The sequence below is a fragment of the Trachymyrmex septentrionalis genome, unplaced genomic scaffold (assembly GCF_001594115.1).
Source record: "Trachymyrmex septentrionalis isolate Tsep2-gDNA-1 unplaced genomic scaffold, Tsep1.0 scaffold136, whole genome shotgun sequence".
In the NCBI taxonomy this organism is placed as follows: domain Eukaryota; kingdom Metazoa; phylum Arthropoda; class Insecta; order Hymenoptera; family Formicidae; genus Trachymyrmex; species Trachymyrmex septentrionalis.
In genome coordinates this window covers 268,186-276,699 of record NW_017304503.1, presented here as the reverse complement: position 1 = coordinate 276,699, position 8,514 = coordinate 268,186, and the positions used below count along the sequence as shown (strand labels likewise).

The 8,514-nt window shown below is 36.6% G+C and overlaps 2 protein-coding genes across 4 annotated transcripts in view; both read left to right on the top strand.

Annotated features, from left to right (window-relative positions):
* The window catches only part of LOC108757279 (neurocalcin homolog), a 194,457-nt gene that overhangs the window by 104,005 nt on the left and 81,938 nt on the right, over positions 1-8,514 (top strand). The gene's annotated exons all lie outside the window — the stretch shown is intronic.
* The window catches only part of LOC108757281 (neuronal calcium sensor 2), a 71,657-nt gene that overhangs the window by 3,259 nt on the left and 59,884 nt on the right, over positions 1-8,514 (top strand). The window contains exon 1 of one of the 2 annotated variants that reach the window (XM_018501750.1): positions 5,899-6,189. The exons of the other annotated variant lie outside the window; for it this stretch is intronic. The gene's annotated coding sequence lies outside the window, so the exon portion shown is untranslated. Of the gene's footprint in view, positions 1-5,898; positions 6,190-8,514 lie in introns of those variants that run through there. 2 annotated transcript variants of the gene reach the window in all.

The following is an 8,514-nucleotide window of genomic DNA, read 5'->3' as shown; positions in this document are numbered from 1 at the left end:
GTGTATATAAATAAATATAAGCGTACAAATAAAATGTAAATGAATATAGACATACCTAAAAATCCTTTTGTACTCGTTGTAACATTGTTTAAAGTTCGAAATGTAGAATTCGAAGACTAAACTTACACAATTTCTGAAATTGCTCGTGAGATAAAATACCTCATCAAAATATATCATCCAGTATAATTGTCGTGCGTGCGATATCTATGATCTAGAGTCGTGACTATAGAATAAGTATAGACTACACATTCCAATGAAGTTGTTCCTATTTGCAGTTTAAAAAGAGTGAAACAGCTTGAGGCATATTATTCTCTCTCTTTCTCTCTCAAATATTAGCAGTGAGGATTATGGTACGTAAAGTTAAATTGCTTTTCCTATCGTCTCTATTGCGTTCCCATTCAAAACGACTTAAAAAGAGAGATACGCTTCAACATTGTATTTTCTTTCTAAAGGATCTCGATGCTAAGATCGGTTAAAATAGGGAATCTACAGTATATACCTACTTATTACGTCTGTGATCGCAACAACGATTATTACCTTCAGACTAATATTTCGTTAGAGATCGATTTTTGAAAGGAAAAAGGAAAGATAATGAAAATTTTCGGCACAAATTTTATTACACACACACGCACGCACGCACGCACGCACATTTGTTGATATAATTTATATACCACTAAATTTATTCAAATTGTTATTTACTTGTCTTTTTTGCTTTCTCTCTTTTTTAAAAGATTATTATCAAGATTTGGTCTATTACCGAACGTTCTTTTACAGAATTCAAAAAGAAAACTCCAGTGTTGATTAGTTTTCATGTTATTGTAATTCATTGATGTAGCATCAATAAGACTTATAAGATTCTTATCATTGTCATCTCTATATTATTATTTTCTTATAAAAAAGTTCAGAACAATCAGTCAGAGATTTTTCTCATCTGCCGAAACTATGTTTGCGCCAATAAAACCAATCACTAGTAAAGTTTTCAAAAGTTAGTTGTACATTTATTCCATCTGCATCGCGTTTATTAAAATCTATAAGTTCATTATTTCGTTTAAGGTTTGCAATATTGCAATAGTGATTTACTACACGCGTTTATCTTCATTAAAGCGAAATCGCGCTGAATTTTCTGCTACAAAGTTCGTAGAATAAGTTCTTCAATTATCATCTTTCTGACAGGATATCTATTTGTCACTATCCGATTTTTTGTTTAAATGAATTCTTTAATTCTTAATTCTTGAAATAAAAAGATTTGTAAAAATCCATAAATTAACGCATACAATTATAATTAATTGCAAAGTTTTAAATTTATGCATCTTATTTTGTTTTCCTAAACTTCTTTGTGAGATGTACATTGTGAATGTCTGATGAATATTAATAATATCGATGTTTCCAATAATATACAATATTTATATTTATAGAAGGTCCTCTTTCTAATCATTTTCGATTACAAGCCTTTACATTGTGATAAGAGGAAAAAAGATTTAATTTTGTACATTAATGATTTAATAATTTGTTTAAATGTAATAATTCGTTTAAATCATTAATGTATAAAATTAAATCTTTTATTTTTCTCTGTCACAATGTCGTTTGATTTTATCGTTATAATGCTATTTAATATCGGAAATAATTCCGGAAAATGATTCCAGTCGATTTTTATTTTGGTTATTGTATAAAGCGACAAAATATCAGTTTTTGTATAAGTTAACTATTTGTCTATTTTAATATGTATTTTTTTATACTGGTTTCAATACTTGATTTAATACTTTATTTATATCTATTTTGTTTATGTCACATAAGAAAACAATGTGATAGAAATGTAATAAAAATTTTACTTATTTAGAGATAAAATAGCGTTTTTTCTGACGTCACATGCAAATGTGCTATTCTGAAAGAGTAGCATAACGGTACGAGAATTAATTAAATTAGTCGAGTACTCCGAAATTTGCATTATATTTCTTCTGCAAGAGAGATACTGTGCTTTGTATTGTACGTGGTAAAAATGTCCAAAAAATAACTTCTCTTCCAATTGTAGAAAATTGAAGATTCAGTGCATACGTGTTATTTTGACCTTTCAGCTACGATCCTAAAAGAAAAATGTGGGCCGACTGTTGCTATTTTTTAAAATGATAAAAATATAAAATATGAGAATTTTACAAATACGATTTTCTAAATAGACATTAACATTTCAGTAATGCCTGAAACCGTTATTAATTTTATAAATTTTATTTGATCATAACAATATTTTTAAACATAAATTTGAAACCGTTGAAATTTTGAGTAAATTCATGTTTCAATATTGCAAATGAAAACCAAGCGAAATACTCTTGACGTTTACTTTGATAATGGAAATACAATTTTGTGTACAGTACATCTCCTGACGTCTATACTGAGAAAAATTTCTGGTTGAAAATGGAAGAACCTGAAGATTTTGATCATACAGATTAGAATTCTGGTTATTTCAACTAGAATTTAATAGATTCAACTAGAAAATTCTAATTTGTCTTCTAATTTTCATGTTTCACATGCAATAGTAGATTAAATCAATGACACTTGACAAGTATGTCGCTACACAACTTAAAATCAATAATTTAATAAGGCGAGTGCTTTAACAATAATTTTTTTACTATTCTATTCGCGATCAAAGATAGAAATGTCGTTAAACACAAGAACACTTGGAGTAATTCCTTTCTTTAAATTTACGTTCGTAATAAAAAGAGTTTGCGATGTCCCATCCACAAAGTTTTATCACTCCGCGACGTAAACGTCCAAGATGTTTGACGTTTGTTTTTCATAATTTGCAATAATTCTCTGTCGTAAGACATAAAACCTCAGACAATCTCGCGCTTTCGTAACCAACGCGTACAGCAGTACTTAGTGCCACAATCTCGTCCGTATAACACCATCACCGCGGCATCGCGCTGATAGTGGCAGATGTACCAGAAGGTGGCGAACGGAACCCCGAGTAGGAGATACCAAAGAGTGGCGAGAGATACGTACTCGTGCGGGTGTGAACGATAGAGAGCGGAAGCGACGGAACGATAGACCGAAAGAGAGGGAACAGAGAAAAAAAGCACACAGAAGAGGTGGGAGCTTTCGCGGGCCGTGAGATACCGTCGGCGGGGACAACAGGGGGCGGTTGGAAAGGAGGAGGGAACGTGGAGGCCATGAGGAGCCTTACGGCGGTGGGGACGAGTGGCGGTGGCGACGCTGGCGGTGGCGGCGGTGGCGGAGGCCGCTCGTCGTTCAACACGCAGGATCAGTCTCGGGGAGAGAGACCTCGCTCCGTCGCTTTCGCCTCGTTCTATCTAGTACCTCCGCCGCATTCGTACACGCTCGGCAAACGCGCCGTTCTTCACTTACTACGGCTTAAGTTAAAAAGAAAACGCGAATTTGCCGCGCGCGAGAAAGTTCGGCGGAAGAATCACGGAGATCTCGACGAACGCGCACGGTAACGGCGCCGGCGTCTTTCGCCGTCGGTAGACAGGAAGCCTGTTGCGAGTCGCTTCCGTCGATCCGTCCACTTCCTCACCTCCCTACTTCCTTTCTCTTACCTGACGTATTTCCGTCAGGTAGAAGGGGCCGTCGCACCTTTCCCTTTTCTTTGCTCCGATATTTCTTCTTCACCGACGAATCGATCCGCGACGTGTCGTGGTGGTGGTTGCGTCGACTGTTGTTGTTTATTACGGTCAACGGGGAAGCCGGGTCGAGGGACGCGGAGCGAAAACGAAAGGAAGAGAGAGGAGAATCACGAGGAAGCTGGAGAGCGACAGGAGAAACCCGCGTGCGTTCTCGTTTCGTCCTCTTTGATCGAGCACGCACCCTTCTATCGGTCGACGAAGAGAATACGAGGGAGAGTAGCGTGTAAGAATCATGCTACGACGCTATCCGCGCTATCAGCTCGAAATGGCGATCTCGGTGTTGTAAAAAAAAAAGTGTAGAACGCTATATAATAAATGCAAAATAATGAGAGAGAGAGAGAAAGAGAGAGAGATATGAAAGATGAAGACCACTTAGGAATCGCGCGCTGACGTTTAAACCGCGACGTAGTCGAGTGGTGATCCTTTTTCTTACGACGTGAATGTAAGACTAATTAGCGAGGACGTGAATGTAAGACTAATTAACGAGGGGTACTAGTACGTAGTGATGAGAGGAGAAGAGGAGAGAGGGAAAACGGGAGCACCGACACAGCCGGGTTAAAGTACCAAAGATAAGGGAGACTTTGTGTGTTCGCCGGTATGTGGTCTGGTGGTCCTCAGGGCATGCTGAGGAAAAGGGCGAGAAAAATTCCTCGATTTTTCTTTTCAGTCTTTCTCTTCTTCTTTCCCGTCCGATAGTTTCCAGAATTCGCGAGTAACTGTCGAGCTGTGCTGGTGAACGTCGAGTATAGTGATGAGACTGGGTCGCTGTCTAAGCGTTTTAGAGTCGACGTCTACTTTCGAATGAGACAAGACGGGATAAAACAACGTTACGCCATGACCCGTTTCTGTTGAGAACTTTCCGCAGTCAGCTCGTATATTTTGCACGCGAAACGAATGAGGAATAAATAGTCGAAGGGGAATTATAGGGTTGTACGATTAGATCTGGCTTTCTGCTCACGTCAGACCGCTAATCTGGATTAGTCATTTCGTGGATTGTTCAGCGAGAGTTTTTTGTCAAAATAAATTATTCAAGTACGTCTGAAAATTTTGGGAAACTTAAGAGAATATACGTGAAATCGTAAACATAGGTATAACGAAAAGAAACTTCTCATGTTTATATTTATTATATAAAATTTTGTCATATGATTGTTCTTTTAATTTGAAGTTCAATTCCCTTCTTCATCTATAATTTACGAATAATATTTTTTTCACGGCGAACTTTGAACTTTGCATTCTAAAATGAAAAAAGTTCTCAGAATTCGGAATATTTAATGTCACTCAATCGAATTTTCTGTTTACATAAAATATTATTATAAATTGTGGCAAAAGTAATCAAAGTAAACTATTGTTCAGTTTTTGTGATATTAATATTAAATACTATGGTAATTAAACTTTAGATTAACTTCTCGCAATGAGAAAATCGAATGGAAATTACTCGGATAGTAAAACAACGGCTTCTACGGAACTTCCGGGAAACTCGGAATGAGACTCTAGAGATTGATTTATTGCGTCGTATCTATTTATACTACGGTAAAGATTACATCGATAACCAACTTGTTTCAACTTATTTTTATACATATACCCACGATGATACATTGATACGTAAATAAGAGGAAAGAAACCACACGCCAGAATCGCGTTTCTCAATGTTACATAAATAAGCAATTTTATCGTTTCCAACGCGTTTTTAGATTAAACACTAACAAAAAAAAGAAAAAAAAAAAAGAAAAGAACAGCATCCGGATCATAATCGATTCGACAGGCCTGTTGCTTCAACCGGCTTGAAATTTTAAACGCTGCTATTAAATTCGAACCTTACGTGGTTGTGTACAAGTATCCGTCGATCCCGATGCTGCGAAGCCCACGCTTAAACTTTAAGCACGAACGGGTAATGCAACCGGACGGGGTAATGGGTTAAACGCGGCCGAGTACTCTCTCTCATATATATATATCTCTCTTTCTCCATGCAGCTGCGGCCCTTTATCGGCCACCACCGAGACGCCTCGATCGATAGCGCGCGAATATGCAATACGCAAAAAGCAATGCGCTCGAGTCTCGGTAGCTCGGTAGCGGCATAAAATTGTACGCGTCGTCGTGATGTCCGCAGGACGAGGTGAGAATAATATGCGCTCGCGAATTGCGCGCGAGGGTGCGCGAGCCGGAAGGGGACCGAGCTTGCCACAGCAGTGACCTGTGAGCTCGCAGGCGGTACGTACGTTCGATGTGTCGTGAAAGAGCCCGTGTCAACGGCGACGATCTCGCGGTCGCAGTTTTTTGGACGAACGACGGCTTCTCGTGAGTAATCGGGTTAGTTCCTGCCAGCCGAGTCTCCTGGGTAGCCTCGCTTCTTGGTCGTCTCTCCAATCGTCGCGTCCACGTCTTCGTTGGGCGCGCGAAAGAGATCGAGTTCGAAGAGGACTTCGAATTTCAAAACGATCGCCTTCCTATCAGCGAACATTACTGTTCTTTTTCGAGGATACGTACAAGGGATATATCGTGCGCTGAGACGTCGCAATATCCGTAGATATCGTTGAATCACATAGACACTAAACCGGTAAGCTCATCTCTATGCAGATTATTAACGCCTCGTGATCCTTCGATTTCGATTAGAGTGAGGAAAACATATAAGAACTTGTTACATCTTCTTTGTCTTTCTTCTTTTGCCTTTCATGTATTGCTCCATTTCGGTGATCTATTTAATTAGGCAGCTATTGCATTTTTAGTAAAGATTGAAAGTGGTGCACGGAAAGAATTTTCTCTTCAAATTTGTTCTAAAATATGACAGTTGTGATGCAATATAATATTTTAAAGACTTTTATACCAATGCACTTCAGTAAAATTAATTAAACTTATTTTATTGTAGTTTTATTAATGAATGAGAGAAAATTCTTTGAAATACAATGTTGGCTCACGATTACCATATTTTCAGGATAAATTCGAAGAAAAAATTCTCTCCATGTACGTCACGAATTAAAGTTTCGTCGCTATAGATATAGGAACTTATATGTTCATTCGTGATAACAGCAATCTCACAATTGAGACACAATCTCATAAAATAGACTTTTCCAAACCCATATATAACATCGAAAGTTGAACTCGTCGAAAGTGCGTTTTCTTTTTCACAATAATGTTTAAAAAAATAAAACAACACGCGACAAAGGAAGTTAATATACCCGCACAAAAATGATAGATGTACAATATTTTGACTTTTTTCTATAATTTGTTTCAATATAAAACAAATAGTATTACAATTTGATCCATTATATGAGATACCGTTATTATTACAAAAATCTATGTTAGACAGCTCAGAAAATGAATGAGTAGATATATAGAAAGTACGTTGAATTCGTTTGGATATTTCTTCATAAAAAAGATTGTGAATATCACACTGCACGATAATTTCTTAACAACTTCATTTTCTTAAATTACTGTTATTAACAAAATTAAAGTGTTAAAATAACTCTAAAGTAAGTGACCATCAATAATACGCTGAAGATTTAAGAAACGCTAATTAGTGAAAAAATCCGCAGTCATGGCGTGACTTTTCTGGGGCATTGTAAACGAAAAACACGGATTCGCGTGCTTGAGTGCTGTATTTAAATGTTCTAGAGGAGTAAATTAGAGAATACGTTGAATTATCTTGAGTATTCGCGTCACGAAAAAGTCAAGTCGTTGCTCGCGTCGTGGATGCCCTGATGAAATACCCTGTATATATATGTTCAATTAGAATTAAGAGCTTTGTAACAGCTGTTCCAGCAAATTGAAACAACAGATTAAAATTTCCCGCTATTAATCCACTGTCGTTATTTTCTTGATGGTCAATGTGGATGTAATGAAGTAATAATCCTATTTTATCAAGCGGAAATTTTTTTGTATGAGAATTTTCATAATTAAAATGAATGTTACTGTCGAAAATGGAATCAAGGAAATGTTAATCAAAGTAATTATTTGTGTGAAATGATAGAAACTTATAGGAGCACGTTTTATCAGATATAAATAGTAATAAGAAAATTATTTTATTACTATTTTACTTGCTAAATTACTTTATTCCGCTCACGTTTGGGATCTACTAAATAAGTGTTTTCTTAACGCGAATAGTGTAAATTAACACTGCTTAAATAAAATAAAATGCAAACCGAAATGTCGAAGAGAGAGATATTTGGACATGTTAAAAGGTTTGAACATGTTAAAGTTTATTATCGAATCTTGAATAACATGCTATAGCTAAAAAGAAAGCAAATATAGTTTATACCTATACACGATGGAATTATAACATTACTTTACGTTACTTAGACAATTTTTTTTAAACAACAACGCATTGTTCTTAATACTATGATTTTATAATCACATTATATGTTTATTGCGAATTTATAATTATATCTACAGTATGAGATTTTTCTTTTCTGAACTTTTGATATCAAATCTTTTAGTATCATAAATATAGTGTTATTTGCAAGAAAAATTTAACAGCAGATAATAATCGGCGAACCATTTTTTTTATCAGTTTGCAGTTTGAGTGACGTAACCGGTAACTCTTAATCCTTGTAGAGCCATTTTTGTAGGATAACATGTTTCGTGACTTGACGTCTGAACGATTTAACACTCATCTCGTTGCGCATTAACAACATTTTCCATCGTTCAGCCTCCCGTCGTCCCGTCTAACCGCGACGGAGCCCATGAGGTTTGAAGTGTCTGCATAATTCATAGTCGATCTCATGGCGGTAACCTCTCGTCCATCATCTTCGACTCGTCGGTCGTTTTCATGTTCATCGCGGTACACTTGTGAGGTGTCCTCGAGATAACGTCATTGAAAGCAATCATTCTCTCGTTCTTCTGAACACGGAAAAGATTCGATGTCGCGTAAGTTTTGATATTGAAG